General features: G+C 31.4%; 1 protein-coding gene across 1 annotated transcript in view; it reads right to left on the bottom strand.

The window, feature by feature from the left end:
• Nucleotides 1-22164, bottom strand: part of kon (chondroitin sulfate proteoglycan 4-like protein) — a 366417-nt gene that overhangs the window by 111262 nt on the left and 232991 nt on the right. The gene's annotated exons all lie outside the window — the stretch shown is intronic.

The following is a 22164-nucleotide window of genomic DNA, read 5'->3' as shown; positions in this document are numbered from 1 at the left end:
CCATAAAAATCAATGAGTTGGAAAGAATTTGACTAAAAAGTAAATGTTTTCTCGGTAAAAGCTCAAAGGTTTTATTTAGAGAGACATTTATGAAGTAGGTTCATAGATAATATTAGTATCAAATTGAAATTTTAATAGTGGAGGACACTTCTAAAAGTGAGGACGTCCTCCATGGGCTAGAGGAACCCCACGAAATAAAGGCATTTTTGCCTTTTACTATATGTTTTCCGTCATTCGGGCAAATTATGAAGCAGAGCAAATAATTAAATATTTGAAAAATTTTCACTCGAAAATTTTATATTAGAAAATTTTTCACAAAAAAATTAAATAGTCGAAAATTTTTAACAAAATAAATTTTAATATTTTAAATTTTTCACAAATAATTGAAATATTTCACAAATTATTAAATATTTGATAATTTTTCACAAAAAAGTTTAAGGGATTTTGAATTTTTTTTCCAAAAATTCAATTTTCAATTTTTTTACCAAAAATTCTAATTTTTTGTGAATAACTATTTGCCCAGCATTTAAACAAATCTCCCACCTATATTACTACAAGCCTCACCCATTAACCATGATACCCATCAACCAGCCCTTGCAATTTGATATGCTAACAAAGGACAGCTAGTTTATTAATTTTTATTTAAGGGCACCTATTGAACAATCCCTATTGACTTTTGATTTTCTTTATCAAAAATTTGATATATTAAATTTTTGTTCCAAAAAATTTAATTTTTAAATTTATTTTCCGAAAAATTACATTTTCGGTAAATAGCAGCTATGGGTTTGGTAATTTTTAGTGATAAACTATGGATTTTAGAATTTTTTTTCAAAGAATTTTAATTTTTGGATTTTTTTCAAAAATATTCCTAAAACTAAGCCCCCTAAAATATACTCCTGCGGACGTCCCTATTATAATATTATTTTTATCTATGACGATAACAGCTTTGGAAAAAAAAAAATAACTTCTCTTGAAGGTGGCAGCTCCAAAAAAAAGGATGAGTTAAGAATGCTTTCAATCAGCATCACTGGGAATTACTTTGGTCCTACTAAATTCCCATTCAATGGTTTTGATAAAATATTTTTTAATTGACCACTTTTGCCGTGAACTTACACTTTATTTACAGAGTAAAGAAAGGAATAACTGAGCAATAGAAATAATATATTATCAAGGTCTGTTTGTCACTTCGAGGCAGTTGAAGTGCGTTATTAGAGGCAAAAAAATATTGAAAAAAATATGGATTGAAGGTTTGTTGAACGATATGTCAAAATATAAATAGTACATTATTAAATGTTTAAAAGATAAATACAATTATGTTTGAGGATTAAATTTAGATTTGGTATAACTAATATAAGATAGCAAGACAATAATTAATCTAAATTTAGATTAAATAAAGGTTTTCTATGGAATAGAGGTCTACAGACTGGCCATACAATTCATAACCTTATTTTATTCTTCTTAAGCAACTCAAGTCGTTTTAGGCCTATGTGTTGAGGTATTGTCATGCTGAAAGGCCCTATTTTCAGTGTACCTGCTCTGAGGAAAGGAGGCTGTCGTCAAAGGCTTCCCGGAGGATAAACGCAGTGTCCATCTTCCCTTTGATGCAATGAAGTCGTACCTTCCTCTTAGCAGATAAACACCCCAAAAAATAATGTGTCCACCCATATGCTTGACGTGGAGGATGGTGTTCTAGGGGTTACACTTGAAACTTTTCTTTCTCAAATCCCTTTTTTTTATGTAATGTATTTCACTATTCAAATAAACTTAACATTAAAATTATAGACCGTTCTTTTCTTTGTCAGAGAGCAACCTCACAATATCGGCAAGGGATCAAATAACCTTTTCCCACAATGTATATAGAAAAAATGGATGAACAGTTCTTTTTTCTGGTCAGTAAAGAAAAATATCTCAATCTTTTCCTTGTCAGAGGGTAAACTTACAAAAAAACTTCGAAAAAAATCACTTTGGTCTGGGAACGAGTCTCAACACTAATCCAAACATACTTTTGTACAAACATTATAGTACATCCATCTAAGCATAATATCAAAGAGATGTACAAATATTGAACTAAGTCAATGAGTAAACACAAAGTCCTTCACTTCAGAATGAAAATCCTCTTACATACATATATATAAATCATGTGATTTTCTTTATATATATATTTATCAAGGGTCTTAGTCATAAAAAAAAAAAAAAAAGTATGTTTGATTTGAAAAAAGGATTTGGAACAAAAGAGTTTCTTGTTTTACTTTTTTTCTTTTTTAGTATCTTCAATGAGTTATAAGTTGCATAAACCACAAATAAAGAATTTACTCCATTCTCATAGAGTTATATGTTATGCATATCCATAGAATTGTAAAAAATATGACCTTCTGGTATGTAAAAATAAAATAAATCGAAATATGACGTAGTAATCCTAAGGTTTAAAATAAAAATGTTTTGAAGCAAGGCCCCTTAGCTGTCATGACGTTTTGATCGATTATCTATGAGAGAAACAAAATGAATTTACATAGGTCACTCTGTAATTTGACAGTGGGCAGTTGACTACTTTATCTTGACTTTTTTCTTTTCTTTTTTATTTATCTCCTAAAGTTGACCTTTACCAACTACGGCCAATTTAAATGATTAATTGGTGGAAAGTTTTAATTAAAATCATTTTATTTTTATTGTTCCAATAACTGGTCAGTTAGAGTTGCGCAAATTAAGTATAAGTAAACATTATAGTATCACATTTACTCGATCTGAACAAGGAATCTTGTGTGAAATCCCGTGCGTGGAAAACTGCTCTGGAGAAAATTTTCCGTGGAAGATTCCCCTGGAGACAATTGCCATAGAGGAAAATTGCCCGTATTTTGTTCCAACTTTAGGATGAACGAGAACACTTTATAAATTCACTTAATATTATATGCGACAAATATCTAAACATATTTTTTGTTCCATCCTCCAAGTAAGTAACTTCAAGTGTGATTAATATTATTGCAATATAGGAGGAGAAGGGAACTAAATAGTTAAGGGTCTCTCCACCCCTTAATATAAGGGTGTTCTTGGATGTATGTGATACTTTGACAGTGGCTTTTAAGGATCCAGGGGATTCCCACGTACCCAGCGCAAACCGAGGCCTTGGAACTATTTTTTGGTATTAGAATGGTTCCTTGGATGTATTGGTTGAATTGGCGTTGGTTTTTAGAAATCCCACTCTATTCCAGGGCCAACCCGAGGGTGGAGGGTATTCAAACATATTTCATGAGGCCCTAAGAAATTTATTCCTCCCTCCTTCCAATCTTCTAGATACATTTCTTAGAAGATTGGATTGCATTTTTAAAATTGCAAGGAAATTGTATTACAATAATATTACTCACACTTGAAGGTACTTCCCCTTGAAAATCAAAGTAAATGACAAATTGACAAAAACATTTCAGTATTTGCCAAATAAATTATTTATTACTCTATCTTGATTACAACTATAATTTTAAATAAAAAATGTATATAACCACCAAAAATAGAGTAAAATCAAGTACCTGACTTAAAAGCGGATATCTTCTTTTTTATTTTTTATTCATGTACTTCAAGTCATAATTGAAGTTAGGGAATAGACCTTATATTTTAATTTACAAGAAAAAATGTCTTTAAAAAAGGTATACTTTGTTTGTTTTTTGATAAATTTATTTTTTAAGAAATTTAATAAAATAATTTAGTTAAGTTTTGTTTAATATAGATTACAGTAATATTTTGAGGGAAAATTTTGAATTCCTTAGGGGTGTATAACTGACTTTATAATTAATAATTTAGATGTAGGGGACTAAAACAAATTTAAAAATGCTTCATATTCAAAATAATTGATTAGTATTTACCCAATTATTAATTACAGTAATAGGCTTTGACTTCAAATTGGAAGGGAGAGATTAAGACGCCCCAGATTTTTACTAATTTTAGTGTTTAAAGAGTTTTAGGTATAGTTTAAAACCATTAAATGATTTAAAGGACTTAAATTGGCCCGGATCAACTTCCTTCGAGAATCTTTAGTGGTTGCTTATATTAGGTCGGGGAAAAAGTAATTTCCTATTTTTCGCTTTATTACAATGCTTTATTTGAAGTGTACCCCGTTCTGGTCTGTATAAGCAAAAAACTTGGTCAACCAATTTTCACAGCCCTCTATTGAAGGCAAATTTACACCCCCAAGCACGCTGGTCCTAGAAAGAAACAGGTGGTACTCACTAAGTGCCAGACACGGACTCTAGGATGGATGTATAAGAACGCCCTTTCTGTTGCTCACGGAGCTTCTGGCCTGTCATCAAAGATGTGTGCAGCCTGTTGTTGTCTTGATGAAACACAATTCCTCTCTTATTTGAGTTTCTTTTCGTATCCAAATTATTAAAAACGGTTTTATGATCAATTTTTAGATCCTGAACAGTGCGTGGTGTACCATTCACCTCCACTATGCCAGAACAAAATAGCTCTAACCACCGCTGTGCAACACGAACCATAAGAGTATCGATTCCGTATATATTGCAGATTTTCTTGGTCACTATCGAGGAGTTTTCCCCTTTCAGGGAGTAAAAATGTAAAATATGGCGAGTTACTTCCTTGAGACCTCCACACTCGATGCACAATAATTCAAGACTGAACTGGCCAAGCACAATAGTGCCAAAAAGCGTTTGTAGTATACACTCACACCTTACCACTCTTTATCGTATGATCCGATGTGACCATTAAAAAGCAATATATACTTAGTCAAAAAAAAAGGGTGGGAAATTACTTTTTTCCGAACTGATGATAATGATATGTTATAACAACTGAGCTACTCTTTTCCAAAACATTCATCAAACTCTCAGGGATACCATGCCATTTTTTTCCACATACGGGTAGTCTTTAAAATTTAAAACGCTAAAAATAAGTATAATTAAGGACAACACATATTGTGTCAAATAACATTTTGTTCTTAAAAATGTTTGGAAATTTTGACCAACATCCCTGTACAAAAATTAGATTAGTTAAGTATATTTCTAACTGTTTCTAACATTAAAAGATGAATAAATAACCATATTTAGGTATATAATATTCATTTAAATAGTATAAAGTTATGTACTTATATATAAGCAAAAAATAAATGCTTATAATCCATGAATATCATGCACGTACATAGATGACAATTAATGAACTTTTATACATAATATAGGCACAAAATACATGTAGTACAGCTTACTTATGTGGCCCTTCCACACAAAAACAAGGTAGAGTGGTTATTAGAAAAATTCTTTAACCAATTATCCTCAATTTCTATTACCAAAATATTCTTATGGGGTGTGCTGTAAAGAGCACTACTTAAAGTATCCAAAATTGATTTCCCCAATAAATTGATTTATGTTTTACGCCACGTATCTTAAATCAAACTAAGGTTATCAACTATTGTCAAAGCTATTGGGTATCTCAACTCACCACAACAAAAATTGAATTTAATAGCATCATACATTTGAGCTCTCTAGAATAATTAACTCGAATAATAAATTCAAATTATTTTGCAAATTTAAAATTATGAAAATGAATTAAAAAAATAGTTTTTGTATATTAAACATTGAAACTATTGAAATTACATTAGTTTAATTTAATAAAATATTATGTCAAACCATTCTTGGAAATATTTATTTTCGAAGTCAGACGCGGGTTCCTCACAACTCAACACATCCGGATTATTGGAGGTTTATACCTAGGTTTAAAATAGGAGGTGGTCAGTGACCACGGGTATCATGAGGTTAAAGGCTTTAGAAATTCCCATATTAAATACTAATATTTTGTTAAGTTCAAGGGCTAAGATGTTTTCAAGGTCTGGAATATTTCGAAGCCAGGGTTAGACTTCAAATTTTTTTCTATTAAAATATTTTTGTACCTTGCATGTATTAGCATGGTAGAAACTGACTGTATTTCCCTGAAAACCTAAGAATCTGACCTTTTGAATTTTACTACGCCCACCCCGATTGGCATTCATTGTCAAGCAGTAAACATTATAGTATTACATATAGTTCACCTGACCAAAGAATCTTGTGTGAAATCCATATGCATAAAGTATATTTATTTCCCTAGGAACAACAGCTACGCAATTCTACGCACATTGATTTCAAGAGAATAATTCCTCCTGAGCGCGTTGTCCATTGAGCTACGCCAATTCTACAATTTAAATTCTTTTAATTGATTATTTTGATAATCAAACAAAGGAAAAAAACAAACTTTGCTATATTAATTTATATTTCTTTTTTAAAAACGGACCATTAGTTAGTTATATGTATACGGAAATGAAAGTAAGGAACATGTCCGATTTAAAACAGGAATTAACCTGGAAAAATTCCTCACACAACTAATGTAAGTTTATTATGGACTTGATTTGAAACCATTATTATTCTATTAGTTAAAGATTCTTTTTTCCCCAAGTTAATACAAAATCCATTAAATACACACAATTATTAAGCCTCATTCTACTTATACAATATAGTTCATTAAGTACTTTTACGTTTATGTATAGGTGCAAAATAGGTTTGTACTGTTGTTGAGGCTCGGTTATAGAACGATTTTTTTCCTGGGTTCTGTCTTTTTGGGATTTTTCTGGAACCAGTTGAACTTAAGTTTCAGTCCAGACCGGGATCTCAGACCGTAGACCAAAATTTCATCATTATTTTTTTTTACATTATTTATTTGGTTTATAATTAAAACGGAACATACAAAATATAAATAAACGGGAGTAATCCTGTAACAAGTACATCAATAAACATTATAGTTTGTATTCATTGCTCCAAGGTAGAATTTCAACTAATAATCTAAATATCAATCTTTTAGAAGAAAAAAAACACAAAGTAAATAAGAAAATTATCAGGCAGGATAAATATTTGTTCAAATATCTTTTAAACCTCTTTTTAAACATTTCTATAATTACGTGAAGCCAAAGGGAGGTACCATATTTCTTTTCCTTTAAAATTAGATGACTCACATCCTAATTTAGAAATTGTCATTGCAAGAGAGGCATCAAAAAGAAAAGAAAAGTACATTTCAATATAAATAAAACAATGTTTGTCTGTCTGTCTGTGCTCGACACCTGATAACTCCAAGTAGACCCAAGTACAACCTCTAGTTATTTTAAAAGCATTAAACAATGATAAACTCGAAAAAAAAAAAACCATAGAACTTGGGCACATTCAAAAATAAACGATTTTTTAAGCACAAAAAAAATTTAGAATTTGGTTTTTGTAGATGTAAAAAAATTAAGGTAGATGGCCCCCAATTACTTCTGCCCTTGTAGATAAGGCACTACCTGGTATATATTTGAAGCAATAGCGTGCCCGGAAAAATTAATATACCCAATCTAACTCTGTATTGTCGATCACTCTGTTTTACAGCTTTGAATAGTACATAATATGAATAAATTAGTTGAATGTAATTTAATATTATTTCTAAGAAGTTCAATATTAATCAGAGAAAAACTAAACAAAAGTTTTTGCAAACCTAACAAAGAAAGAAGAGAGGAATAAATTTTGTATATGTAATTACTTAACTTTGCAAAAAAAATAAAAATAACTTTTCTTATTCACTCGATTGATTTGGTCCACATTATTCGTAAGTAGAAGGACATTTGAAGATGAGAAAAAAGCACCTCCTTACCTTTTTTGTTTCTTCCAATCTTGTAATATTAAATCAATTTGGGCATTATTGACTTATATTAGTTTGTAAATAAGGGGAAAGAGAGTGGTACCATATTGCAATAAAATAATACAACTCCCTGTATGATAATTATAATTATCACATATAAGAGACACCAGCGCCCTCAAGCAATCTCTACTGATATTAGCCTAGGCTGCAGATAATATATATATTGTTAGTTTTTCTCATGCCCTCTTTTTTTTCCGTTCGATCTTAGGTGATTTTTTCCAGACCGATCTGGATTTCTGTCCAGACCACGATCTAAGACCGTAGACAGAAATGTAATTGTTTTCAAATTGGGGACCGATTTTTCGGTCCACAATTTATGAACGAGTTTTATCCCACTTTTGATTTATGAGATGTGCAAATATGATTTATCCTACACATTTAACTTCATGTGACATTGTTATAGGTCGATGTTTGCAATTTTAAAACACAACTCAGGGGATCTATAAGGACTGTTTCATTTACAGGCATAGCCACTAGGGCTCCTTCTATTTAGTTTTCAAAGCATCACATGATCTGAAATTCTAAACTGTAAAATGAAGACGAATCTCTGTCAAAAAGCTCGAATTATTTCATGGGATATTTTGCTAGGATTTTTCCCTATTCATAATCTTTTCAGTCATAATTATTGTTTAAAATATTATGAGGTTTTGACGTGATATTAGTACCTTGCGTCAACTGATAAGACGTACCAGACGTTAAATAACACCTGTAGTTAAATAGTCAAATGATGCGAGGAGCTACCATCGCGGTGAAACATATAATTCAGAGCTAGTTCCTCTTTCCGTATTCTAAGCAAAGCTAATTTGTAGTGTTATGTTGGTCCTTACTTAAGACTGAAGACTGGAGTTTCTTTCTCTTCAGTCTCACCCCGGTCTAATCCTGAATTTCAGTCCTAAAACTATTAAAATTCTGTCTTTGATTACGCCACTTAACTTTTTTCTTTTTAAAAAAAAATCAGTTTTTGTACTGACAGTTCCAAGGATCGATCCCAAGGGGTTATAAGACCAGTCATAAGACTGGAATGGACCAAATAAAAGGATCGACACAACAATATCTAAAAATCATATCAACTTTATTTATATCAAACTATCACCGTTTGTTGTGGAGTCTCTCCAAGGCATTCCTTTCCTACTCATCCTGTTGCATTAACAATTACATTACTTTTCAAATATAAATGTAGGAGGGTTGTAATGATCCTTGCTTCGGACTGAAAACTGCCGTCCAGTCTAGTTCAGTCTCGGCCCAGTTCCGTCGAGTCCTGAATATCAGTCCTTAAACTGGTAAAGTTTGGTCCTTGAAGAAGTCATTCAACTTTATATCTTCTTTTTTATCCGTTCTAGTACAGACAATTGGAAGGACCCATCCCAAGTACTGATAGAACCGATACTAAGACTGGAAAGTATTGAATAAAAGGACTGATAAAACACTAGCCAGTGTTATATGGAGGAGTTTCTCCAAGAATTCCTTTCCAACTCATTCTGTTGTAGTAACAACAATATTACTTTTTAAATATAAATACTTTGTTCAGAAGTTTCAAATCGGCATGTAAAAAGTGAGCATCTCTACGCCATTCCTTTTTTATGAGCAGAATTTACCCAATCGTACCCTGTGTACATCAGGGCATGACTTCGCTAATACAAAAATACCTTACGTATGTATTTTGTTGTACGGGACAATTCTGTCATCTTGCTTGATATGTCATGGTTATTTTATAGTTTATTCTTATTGATAAATAAATGAAGTAATAAAGTATCCTTAAGGTATATTTTTGCTCCATTTCCAAAAGGACAGGAATACAATTTCCTGCTGATCCCTCGACGTATATATAATAAATAATAAAAACATATTACTGTTCCTAGTAATACATTTTTGCCCATCATACAAAAATCCAAATGCTAAGCTACATTTTTAATAAAATATTACCATTTAGTAATATTATCATACAGTATCGAATAAAATACTATGTAGTATTTGAATATTACGAAATGTAAATATGTAATTTATTTTAAAAGTTGTGAAGCAATTATATGAAAGTGAAAATATGGCATATTAAATAGCCTTTTTATTGTTTCTTTTTGGAGGGACATTGAGTGAATCAATTAAAGATTTATTGCACCGAAACTGAACCAACAGAGGGATACTCAATTTTGTCCATTTTCACAAAATGGACAAAATTTCTCGTATATAAAAACCTTTGGAGAGGATCCATTCACAAGCATATCATCAGTTTCTTTATTTTTTCCATTACTCAAAGTATAGAACATAAATCTACATATATTTTAGTCCAGAGTTTGAAAAGATAAATTTACATGTCATATGTTATCACCAAACAAATAATATGTAGGAGAAAGGCTAATGGATTTTAAAATAAAGTTGAACATAATAGGTAGAAGATAAAAGTTGTTTGTGATGTAATAAAATATAATTTGGTGTGTCAACATCAAAACAATCTGTAACCAGAAATGATAAAAAATGAGAAAAAACCCAAATTTGAGTCTAAAATGGCCACACGTCTAAAACTTTTATTTTCTCGAAACTTTAAAAATGTAGGTTGCATTCCTGATCATTCTCCATTCATCATATGTCAATTATATTTCAATACAAAAACAATCTTCAACAAATATCAAAATAATGAATAATTCCAAATGTATAAAACTACGCACAATTACTTTATTGACTTATTTCAGTCAAATATATGTTTCATATTCTAACTTCTGGGATGAATTAATATACATGGAAATATTAGCTATAACCTACAGCCTTTATTTTATATATGAGACTATGATTAGTTCCGATATGGCCTTTCAATTACAATATATTTTATCCTTTTTCTATTATTGATTGATAATTAATTTTACAATTTTTAATTGCAATTTGCAGGTACTTTGAATGATTTATAGAAACAGTTTGTCGTTTGAAATGTACGCTAATTAGATAAAGAATCTAAACACACTTTTGTGAAAAGTTATTGCAGCTTGTTTTTGTGCTGACGTACCATTTACATAGAATCTGGATGCACAAACAAAAAAACTCTCAAGTAGTTTGATTGTCTCTCCCTATATTTTTTTTTAATGGAACTGACAAATGAAATCGATAATGATCCTCGTATTTATTGAGAAATGATACAAGGCTCTAATTGCTTTTTTCAAGTAACAATTATAGACATATGATAGTCTTTTTTTTTCTTTTTTGCAAACATCTGTAACTAATGACCATTGATCGTGCTTTAGATCTTAATTGTTCTAAAGGATTGCTACAACAATGGGTGGTTCTCTCACTTTTAACAGTGTGTATTACCTGAGGAAATATCAAGATCTCTGAAATACCACCATTTTAATAAGTGGAACCAGATTTTGTTACTGCTAGAATTGTGTGAATTGAAAATCCATGAATAACTGTGAAGTAAAGTTAAACTTTTTTTGTCACCTTCTAACAAACATCTGAGTTCTTTGGGTTAGGCTTCCATCATACTTATTATTTCTAAACTTATGCCCTCATATAAATATGTTAATATATTTTATATGTAGGGGTACCGTTGTATATAATTTCATTAAGGATATTCCCTAAGGAAATTAAATTTAATATAAAAAAAAGATAAAATAGTTTTTACAAATTATATGGGTAAATATCATGAATTTGTAGCTTCAAGCTCCTATCAATACGTATATATTAGTGTTGAGACGGAATCCAAGACTGAATATTTTTTTCCTTTCTCTCATTTGATATTTTTTCCAGAACGTAGACAAAGGTTTAACCTTTTTTGAATTGTGCACCGATTCTTTCGGTTTCAATCCGTGGACCAATCTCCTGATTTATGAGTTGTATACATAAAATATTTGTGTATCCTTACACATTTTGTATATTTTTTATAGTACGTAAAAGGGGAAAAACATATATTTTTTTCATTTATTTTGAGTGTAAACACCAAAAGTCAAGGGGAAAAATTATTAAAGTATAAACACAAATGGGAAATTTACTATTTTTAAAATTGACAACCTTTATTCATTTGACTACTTACCATACTTAAAAAATGTTTATGTACAAGGAAAGTAAATGGGTGAATAATAGGGATAGATCGGGGCTAAAGTCGAATAAACTCGAACGATCAAAACTAAAAGTATTCGAGTATAGATTAATCTCATTTCTAGCTGCTTGTTCAATTTGATAAAGTCATTCCTCAATTACAAATTTTTGGTGGTATACCTTTTCTTTCATTTATTTTGCAACAAAATTCTCTCTTATGCAAATTTTACAGGAAAAACAACATTGACCCTTGACCCTTTGTTTCAGCATTCATAATATGGTGTTGTGGACTGTTCTTTTCAATATCGATGGGCAAACTTACAACATCGGAAAGGGCTCAAATACTTATTTGTTGATTCTATAATTTGAAATCTATTACAGGGTCGACCTTATCTAGTAGTAAACATTTTATTATTTTCAATTTTTTTAAAGGTAAATTTAAACGAGAGGTTTGGTGAGGATATTGAATAACAATAGTATCTAAAAATAGTGATTTAAACAACTTTTATTCGATATATTGACCATCAGATCTAATAATTGCCTCAATACGAGTCTTAAATCCCTTACAGACCTGGACTATGTAGCTAGACTCGTGCTTGGTCTTCTCCTTCTTGATAGAACACCCGAAATAATGGACACTCTTGTGGGGATTAGCACACACTTTTCTTCCAGACGTGCTTACATAGTTTAATCTATGGTACCACTACATATGGAGACCTTAAAAGGCCAGAAAGTTATCTCTCAGGAAGCCAGAGTGAAAAAAAAGTTGTTCTCCAACTTTGTTATGGCCCAATTTCCTTTGTTGCTCCATTTCCCTTGTTCTCGTTTGTTTTGTTTTTAATTGAGGTGAAAGTTTATATAAGAATCTTCATTCATAAGACCCTACCTTTCCACAAAACTTTCACTTTAATTTCTATAATGCAAATTTTGAGAGATTAAGAGTAATTCATTTTTACAATTTTCTTATAACCAATGTTGTAGTTGAGGCCCCAGTCTTCTCCCTGGTAGCCTTCTGGGACAATTCTGCGCGTAGGAGTGCTGCTAACTCAACCCTCTTCTCGTACTCTGTGCTCATGGTGGCGACTAGAAAATGTTTTTCTTACCAATTAACAGATTTCTTCTACAGCGTTGCTCAAAGAAAAATTCTGAAAAAAAAAGAATCTAAACCTCTCAAAATTTAGATAATAGAAATGAGTAAATAATAACGATTGCCCCGTATCTGCACAATCTTGTGGATTGTTGAACAATCCAGCTGTTAATAACCATACATGACAAACTAAATTAATTTAATTTAGAACAATCTGAAATTGTAACTTCCTATTCTGCAAATAAATATTTTTTTTAATTACCTATATTTTTTGATAAATAATTATTAAGTTAATTAAGCTGACTTAGTGGCATTAGCCAGATTTACTTATTAGTATTTTTTTTTACATACCCAAGGATAGTGGCGCCACCTAGCGTTAATTAGTATTTCTATACTTTTTTGCTTAATATGGAACTTAGTACATCTACGCCATCTTGCGGCAATCAATGGTTTATTATTATATCTTTCAATTACTCAAACTCGGTAGTTTTTATGTCGAATCCAACACTACTAATATTTATATATGTACCAACAGAATATTATGAAGAAAGCTTTAAGTCAAATTATTTCTACAGAAATATCAACATCAATAATATGAAGGGTAAACACGCTTCTTCTCTCTTGACTTTGATTTATTATGAGTCGTGTCAGCATTGATGGCAGTTTTTTCAACTTTTTTTTTGAGGGGGAATGGGGCGGAGGTGAGCTTGGGTAAGAATGTCAAGCCTACGTACATCATAATCACATATATATATATATACAAAATTTCAAGTTAAAAAGGTTGATAAAGAAGGGTTAAAGTGATTTTTCCAGAAGGAAAGAAGAGGGTAACGTAAACTCTATAAAATAAAAAGTTTACCTCAAGATGATGATGCTATGTTTCTGACGTTTGGAATCATTAATCAAATTCATATTAACATAAGTCATAACATAACACATTTAAAAATTCTAGAAGCTATACAATAAATAAATAGCTCATCAACACAAAAACACGCTGGCATATTTTTTTTTTCTTTTTGGAAAAGTGAGTATGGATTATTCTTGCACTGAATATTTATCGTTGGGGTTTTTAAAGTTTAAATTAAACACTTATTTATAAAAAATTTCTAACAGTAGTTGGCACTCCTGGAGTTCTTAGGCTCTCAACTTTCAAATAGTGCATCACATGCTCCAATTGTAGTTAAAATATTGATGCTAACACGTAAAAAACAACGTATCGTTGATTTGATCATAGCGCAATGGTCAAATAGCGAACATTGACCTTGACTTATTATTTATTTAGTCAGGCTGACTTACTAGTGAAATAAAGTTTTTTAATGATTAGTCTTTTGTTTACATACCCGAGTATATTGGGGTGGCCTGGCATTTATTAGTGTTTATTTATATTATGTCTCAACACAACGCCGTTTACATCCCATAATTCATAATTCAATTTTTTATAGATTGCCTAGTCGGCAATAAATTTAAGATTGCGACATCTTAAAAGTAAATATCCGGACCTTCCCACTGATAAAAAAACGCATAAAAATGTATATAATCATAAAGAGGTTGTCCACCGTTGGAGAGGGCCTGATAAACCGGTTAAGAGCTCTCCAGGGACCATCAAAAATGGTTCAACATTATCCATGATAATAATTGGAATAAACATGGAAGTTTTGAAGATAAAAGTTTCATTAATGCTCAAGGAGCTTGGTTTGAGGTCGTCAAATGTTGACTCTTTACACTTATACAAAAGCAATCCGTACTATACAAGTCGATCGTTAGTTTAAAAAAAAGATATAGTCAAAAAGATCTTTACTATTGACCAAGCTGGATGCATTGTTTTATGGGAGTAATTTATTTGACAATTAAGACACGATCAAATAAACATTTCAAAGTCTGAGTCGTGTTTGTATCGACATGTTCACTCCAATTAGTACATAATATATCATTTGAAAGCTGATAGCCAAAGAAATTTAGTTGTAACTGAGTATTTTTTTTGAAATGTTTATAAGTATGTATGCATGTAATTTAGACTTTAAAAAAGTGACAAGAAATATGAGCTATCCTGTACATATATTTTTAATCTAACTATTTTACATTTTTATTAATAAATTATTTTAGTAGAACATTTTGTAGGCCGCAAATTACACATAAAACTCTCATCAACTACGTCTGTACAACAAAACCTCCAAATCGAGTTATTTTAAGAGCTCATATGCAATTTGGCACATTTTCATTGTATATAAAGAACAACCTTTTTCTATTATTATTACAATATAAACTCTGTTTTCACAGTTGATGGCTCCAATGGGACCTCTCACAACCAAATCGTTATATGCTTGTATATTTTATATTAGGGTGGCCCTTAAAAATCAATGTTTTAATTTGACTTGTCTCAGCCGTGGAAGTCTATCGTTGGCACCTCCTCCCCCTTTCCCCACTTGAGTCATATATCCTTCTTCTTATATTATCTTTTCAATTTGCAACTTTTATCAGAAAATTGTGCATTATATCTACTAAAATTACGTGGTTATAAAGTACCAGATGGTTCATTAAAATATGAAAACTTTGCCTTTAAAGCTTCAACAAGAGATAATTGATTAATTAACAATATAATTTCCACAAAATCAATACTATAAATAGATGTATGTCCAAGCTCTCTTAATTATTAATTTTGGCGTCCCAGTGCTAGCGGACAGTGTCTTTGAGGTCCTCGGTATTTGAATGATGGACACTGCTGGCCTTTCCCTGGACATGCCCTCAAAATGTGTAATCAACGGGGTTGACATCAGGACTGGGGGGGAGTGTCAAAAACGAGCTCAAAAGACTCATTCAAATGAGTCTTGCAAATTGCAAGGGAGTAGATGGTTTTTTTAAAATGCTTGTGTCTGGTCTGAAATCCCTCACATGTTTCTCCGTGTACAGTTTGGATTTTTGAAAGAGTTCTTTTACCTCTCCAAGGTTCATAGTTCTATGTAAGTAATTTCTATTAAAATAAACCAAAAATTACACCATTAATATATCGATAATTAATAGAATATTTATTTTTTGTATTATCCTTGTTTTATTTTCTGTAAATCCTTCATTTAAAATTATTTACCGCATTTTGTGGTTGCAACTTGTACAAAAATTAAAAATTGCACACATTTTTATACACATGACCTATTGCATTTTGCAATATTATCATCACATATGCCGAAAATATCCAGAAATTTAAAAAGCTGTATTTTGTTTTTAAAACAGATTGCCCCATCTACGAGGATGGTCTGAAAAGTTATCGACCTCAACGTGAAGATGGTCCACTTATAACTCTACACACTTCTCTTAGCGAAGTTACAAAGATGGGAGCATGCATCCGTTGAAAAAGTGTGTAGATTTACAAGGACATGACCTAAGCCTCTCCCGCGTCTTAGGTACACCTATCTCCAAATTACAGTAGACAGTGTGACAGGAAAATCAAAGGTCACGGAAGATTTTTGTGGATATCTTGACAAGGTAAGAAAGGGGTCGGGTTCATGTTCACCATGATGATAATCAAGATTATATAATTTATGACTCTGTTTTACATATTTCCCAGATATCAATTGATTCAATGACAAGCTGACAAGAGGCAATCACCATGCTATATCATTTTTAACTGCAAATTAAAAAGTGTATCGTCTTACACACAGTTTCGTGCTCACGCACGATAGATGTGGTAATCTGCATTTACACCCTGTACAATGGGAACCATTCTACTCTCTATGTGTTTATATCTGGTTTTAAATGAGAAACTTCTTCTTATTAAGCAGTTGTTCAATGTGTATATTTCCATCCTACACTATCCCTTGCTGCCTACGTAGGTATTTTGATATTAAATGGACCTCTTTTTTTTGCAATATATGTTCAATTAACATCACCTTAATATATATATAATGTACAAGAGTAATTGTTGGATCCCTTCCTATGTATATATTTCATGTATCTCTTTTAAAAAGGATACATACTTATGTATAGTCTCTACGTATTCTTTACTTTTTAAACGTTAGACTTAATAGGTTTAGTATTTATTTTGTTAGTATTGTATTTTCTCTGTGTATGTTGTTGAATAATGAGAAATATAAAACGAAGCAAGAACGGAGTTTTAAAAAAAAAACCCAAAAAAACAATAGGGAATGAATCAATTAAGTAGAAGATGAATGTAAAATATCCGCTTCACTGATAGCCAGAAAAGGCAGTCATAGATAAAGAAGGGATATGTGAAAAGAAAAAGCTAGGTATATCAATCAAAAAAGGAAAAACGGTGGAGGCGTGTGCTCTTTTTTCTTCTTTGTTCATTATTTAATAGGTCTTGGAGGTATTAACATCTCTCTCTAAAGGAAGAATTCTCGCCTATCTTCGGCGTGAATTGATTTAAAAATCCATCAAAAAATAAATAAACATATATGAATTTAAATTTAATTATATCGAAAGACATACATCAATGGACAACGCGCTTGGAAGAAACTATTATCTTGAACTCAATGACCGGAGGTTCACACCCGTTTGTCCCTAGATAAAGAATTATGCTCTATGTAGAAGGACTTTAAAGAAGATTCCTAAGTCAAAATGAGTTAATATACCCAAGAATATGGGGTTTTGAAATATAAACGAAACATTACCAAGTGGGAACTTGAAACTTACACACTTATAAAGAAAAAAGAAAAGAGCAGGGCATTCTTTAATTTTACATTGAGCCAAAATCTGTATTAATCTTTTTTCCGATACGAAGCCTGTGTCAAATTGATTAAATCTATTCGGCTGTCATTTTCCTCAAAGATATGCGCAAGAATCTTGTGAAAGGAGCAGCAACTATTGCAAATGAAGTTTGGGTCCATGACAACCCACTCCTTGTCGACGAAAACATTAATGGCCTCAATGTTCGGGTAACTGATACTACATGCCGATGTGCAGGTAGAATAAAAAGTCGATGGGATTGACATTTTGACTGTATGGTGGCCACATTATCTTGTCCTAGAAAGCTATATTGTTAGCTAAAAATGTTTCAATAATTTTTGCAGTATGAGTGATGCCCACTACCCCTTTTTTTAACATAGCAGGGGTCTTATGAGTAATTCCCATCAGCCTAGCCACCTCTATTGGAGTGTAAAAATACCAGGTACTTGAGACTTATACAATTACATACATATCTAATTTCCTTAACCAAAACCTCACGTATCTATATCATACTAGTGTGTAATTTCATGTTTTGATCTGGTCTATCCACTTCTATTGTGAAGTTGATAGTCTATCAATCATATATTACTTACAATGTGCATTAACATAAAAAACAATCTTATGGAACGACAAAGCTCTATGTAAAACATGCACAGGGAGACGTTATTATCTTAAACTCAATGTGCGTATGTTCGCGTCTTGGTTGTTCCTAGAAAAGGAAAATTACTTCTGTATATGAACTTGAAAGACAATTCCTAGCTGAAATGGAGTACATTAATATTATAATATTAACTTATAATTAATCAGTGCAAATCCATCTGACCAATTAAATACATACATACAGCCCAATATTTCAAGGACACAATTGATTTAAGTATAAGCTCATTGATTTATCTTCTTTTTTATTGAAAGAATCATTTTTGGTTACTTTAAGTGGAATTTGCTGCACTTTCAAAATGTTGTTACGAATAATTTGTGTATCAAAATTGAGGATAACTTCTTGAGGAATACAAATATAATCCGTATTCAATTGTGAGAAAAAGCTTTCGAACTTCCTTTTGTGAGAAAATAGACAAAAATAGACAGGAATATCTTTTTGAATTTATGTACATCTATACATATGACATATACATACGTTAATCAATTGACATCTGCATTTGACAGACTCATTTCCTCTAGTTCCAAAGACATGGATATGTCCATTGTACATACACATACAGGAGGGATATACTAAGGAATTCTAAGGACAAAAGGAGTAGCTACTACACTTGAATATAAGTATTATTATCATCTACTCAAAAATGATAAAAGAGATTTTTTTTTTGTGGGTATTCTCCTCAACAAAACAATAATTTTAATCTAGGCTCTTAAGACGAAAAAAAAAATTGAGAAGGAGTTACCCACAATAATAACTTTTCCCCATTAGAAAAATAAAAACTGCATCCATAAATCAAAAATATTTCCTTTTATTTTGTATGTTGTAGGATATCTACAAATAACAAATGCAAATTACATATGTTATGCCTCAACATAAAAAACTTTATTAAACAAAAATCAATAAAAAAAAAGATAAATATTATAATTATATGTGCTTGAGCTCTCTTAATCATTAATGTAGCCGTCCTTAGAGCCAATAATGGCTTCAAAATGGCAACAGAAGGCCTCGCACGGACTGCAGATGTAGTCGTCTGTCATGGCGTCCCAGCTCTGGCTGACAGTGACTTTGAGGGTCTCTGTTTGGAAGACAGAAACTGCAAGCCTTCTTCTCAACATACACTCAAAAAGTGTTTTCGAGGGGTTAGGACTGTAGGGGCTCAAAGTGTCAAAAAAGAGTTCAAATGGGCTCAAAAGAGTCATGCAACTGATAAAATATGTTTCTTTTATTACTCGTGTCAAAAGTGTCCTCTTCACCTTCCTAAACCTCTTTCAACACACGTGTTTGATAGTTCTCTAGAAAGTCTCGTGTGAAACCTCGAGATATTTTGTATGGGCCCTCATTGACTTGAGCGGATTGGCCTGGGCTGTTTTCTTTAACTCATCCGGATCCAGTTTGGTCTTTTTGATAGATCCCTTCTTCCTCTCCAACGTTTTGGACTTGTTGATTGATTAGACGATGGTCCTGGAGACGTTCAACTGCTTGGAGTGAGGGAATGGAAATTAGTCGATGACGTTCAAGTGTCATTTTCTTGACTTTTAGGCAAGCTAGAGAGCTCAGATTTGTTGTAATTAATTACTAATTGTTTATACTTCCATATATCAAAGTATGAATTAATTTCAATCACTCAACCTTAATTAGTTATTGATTTAATAAGTGTTCAAATCTCAATGGATCACCCCATACTATTTTATGTATCAATATTTGTTCTGTAAAACTGGGAAATAAAAGTTTTTGGCATGGATAAGGATTGAATACTGTAATAGTAATATACTGATTAGAATAATATTATAAACGTCTTAACTAAATAAAGAAGTTTATATTGCAAAAATGTAAGGTATACTTTTATGCAAATACATACATTTGTACGAGTTTTATAGACGAGGGATTTGTGTTGTTGATGTGTGTGTATACAACCATATACATATTAAGGATGAAGACTAAGTATTTATAAATGCAGGGACTTAGATTGAATACATTTAAAGGAGATTTATTTTGTGACGAGAAGGGAAGTTAGGGAACGTTGCAATTCTGAAGAATTAAGAAGAAGTAATTATGTAGCTAAATATGAGATTATCTAAGGAGAAAGCAGGATTGAGACATATAGTATTATTGAATCACTAGCTTGACATTGCCCAGAGTAATTAAGCGTCGGCTAAAAAACAAATTTTGCTTTTATAATAGAAAAAATAACACTCACATTTTACAACTCAATAGTTCATCAAATCATTCGTATTCTCGCCTCAAGAATAAACGAATACGAGTTTCAGAAAAATTAATTAATATCTTGGAATGGCGAATGAATATTTTAGTCTTAAGAGCGCTTAATAATAACAAATCAATTTAATTTCGAAGCTAAATATAAAAATCTGGCGAAAGTTAATTCATTATATTTTATTCAAATCTGAACAAATACTAAAAATGCCTATAAATTATAATTGTACATAAGAGAGCAATAACAAAAAACAACCCAGAAATAACGCTAATTATTCGATGCTACATGAACACGCCTGCAATATATCATTAATACAACTACATTGTTATTTCTTAGATCAAGAATATGTATATGATATACATCAGGGTACACTATAGTGCCATTTACAAATTTTGTTTTTTAATGTAGAAGACCTGTGTTTATTGATATAAATCATGAAAAAAGGAAACCAAAAATCAACATCGTAACCTTGACAATTTATAGAATCTTTTTGAAGAGTTAAAAGTTGAACTTTTTACTTTTTAAGATTCATTTAAGATAATCATTTTCATGTTTTATGGTTTAAACAATATGGGTTGGAGCCGGCTGGTAAAAATACTTTTGTATTCTGTTATGGATGTATAAAAACTAAAAAAATGCTACGTCATATTAAACATCTTTTGTGAGATGATACCTTTACTCAATCATTCGCGCATCTTATTGCTTCCATGTATTTCATTTTCTCTGAATGTTCCCGAAAGAAAACTCTTTCAACTGCATTACACAATTGCATTTAAGCTTGCAAAAAGTGTTCATATATAGACATAGGTAGTAACAAATGATTATGCAGATATTATTTTAATATCATATTCAATACATGTAATATATTATACTATATATTTAATATGTTCGTATGCCTCAAAGTACTTTAGGGAAATAACTCATCCTTTAACATTTATAGGCAGATAAACAAAAAATAAAAATTATATCATATTTTAAAAGTACTTAACACCTGCTAACCAAAATTAACTTAAAATAATGTTTGAATATTTTTACACTTAATATAGATTTGAGCCGAGTAAAATAGTCAGTCTAAAAGATTCAGTTGCAATTTAAAAAGACTCAGCTACAATTTTATATATACAAAAATACCATTAATAAGGGTTTTATTCGAAAAAAAATAACGCTTCTGTTTTATAAATTTGTTTGAAACATTTTATATTAAATGCAGAGCCCTAGCTTACTAATATAATATAGATAATGTGGCTAGAATAGTCCACTCACTGTTAAAAAAAAGGTAGAACAAAATGGCATGGCAGCTGCCATACCGTTTCATTAGAATATCTGCAAACAGCTGAGTTAGAGGAAGGAAATAAACATAAGTCCTACTCTGTATATATAGGGTGTTTCAAATACGTTTGTAAAATCTTTAAAGGCTCATAACGAACAAACTACATGGGGTAGACCATATTTTTGTTATATTTATTATTTGAAATATACATTTAATGAAATTCAATTATTTATGATTGCATTTGCCTCTGTTAATAACCTCGGGCAAACGGTGCTGGAACCTTTGGCAGGCCCGGGAGACGTCGTGCAGTTTGCCATTGTCCTGGTTTTGTACTTTTAATTTTTATGCCCTGGATGGATGGAGTAGACCAAGGAAGAATTTAAATCTTCCAACAGGACAAATAAGTGCAGAATGTCTCGGTCACCAAAATTTTGGCCTACGAACAGTACAGACCTGAACATATGCAATGTCTATATCTGGAGGAAGGTCAAGCATGAATCTTGTGGCAAGTATCATTCGTCTGTGGAGGCCCTAAAGAAGGCATT

This window comes from Lepeophtheirus salmonis, chromosome 7 (assembly GCF_016086655.4).
Source record: "Lepeophtheirus salmonis chromosome 7, UVic_Lsal_1.4, whole genome shotgun sequence".
In the NCBI taxonomy this organism is placed as follows: domain Eukaryota; kingdom Metazoa; phylum Arthropoda; class Copepoda; order Siphonostomatoida; family Caligidae; genus Lepeophtheirus; species Lepeophtheirus salmonis.
The sequence above is the reverse complement of the archived record's forward strand: the minus strand, read 5'-3'. Positions and strand labels throughout refer to the sequence as shown.